The sequence below is a fragment of the Hipposideros armiger genome, unplaced genomic scaffold (assembly GCF_001890085.2).
Source record: "Hipposideros armiger isolate ML-2016 unplaced genomic scaffold, ASM189008v1 scaffold_12, whole genome shotgun sequence".
Lineage (NCBI taxonomy): Eukaryota > Metazoa > Chordata > Mammalia > Chiroptera > Hipposideridae > Hipposideros > Hipposideros armiger.
Genome location: NW_017731362.1, coordinates 2505023 through 2505964, shown reverse-complemented (window position 1 = coordinate 2505964; position 942 = coordinate 2505023). Strand labels below are relative to the sequence as shown.

Here is a 942-nt window from a genome sequence, read left to right as displayed (position 1 = left end):
CAGATAAGACACCTTACTTTTAGATAGCATTTTATATTTGATATAAAGTGCTTTTACATACTTCATCTCATTTGTGTATCCTAACACTCTTAGAAAGTAGTTATTGCTGAAATATTTTTCACAAATGAGATGATTTACTCAGGATGGTGGAGCTGGTTAGGGACAGAACCAAGATCCAAACACAAGTCTTCTGACACTTGGCACATTGTTTTTACCTCTATGCCCAAGCTGTGTATTATGATTTATCAATCAGTGAAGATATCAAGATAGAAAAAAAATGTTAGAATTCTTTATCTGTTGGTAAGTCACAGTATTGATGAAGATGAACATAAGCTTTTCCCTCACCAAATAAGAACAGTGGTGCTGATCTCAACTTGGGGGAAAAAGCATTCTGAGGAATTTCAGAGTGCTCAGTCTTAAAGGCTGAGATCTAGAAAAAGAGAAGTCTCAGGTATTTCTGTTTGGAAGGATCAAGGCCTTCTACAGAAGCTTCCATTAAGCCTTTGAATAGGTACAAAGAATAAATTAGTGCCATATGTCACTTGAGAATAAAAGTGCAGAATTTACTTTGAATGGTTAACAATTCTACATGAACGAAGGGCCTTGGTTTTGGTAGGATATATCTATGCTGTCAACTTGTTTATCTGTAATGCTAAAACATTCCCAGCTACAGTTTTTAATATATCATCTTAAGAAATGCAGCTGTTGTACTCCCAGCAGCTTTTGAGTGTTTTTTTCCCCCCAAAGCAATAGGAACTCATACCCATGTTGTTTGTTTGGCCACAGAATGGGGGACATCATAAGCCTTGTTCTTTGAGCATCCAGGCAGAAAACACTGAGTAGCTTGATTATGCTAACACTGAACACTTGTCTCCTTTTCTCTGCTATTATAAAACAAAGGGCTGAATGTTCCACTGTGACTCTCTGAAACCTTTTTTTCCC

At 36.8% G+C, this 942-nt stretch overlaps 1 protein-coding gene across 1 annotated transcript in view; it reads left to right on the top strand.

Annotated features, from left to right (window-relative positions):
* Positions 1–942, top strand: part of ATP8B4 (ATPase phospholipid transporting 8B4 (putative)) — a 207140-nt gene that overhangs the window by 116239 nt on the left and 89959 nt on the right. The window lies entirely within an intron of this gene.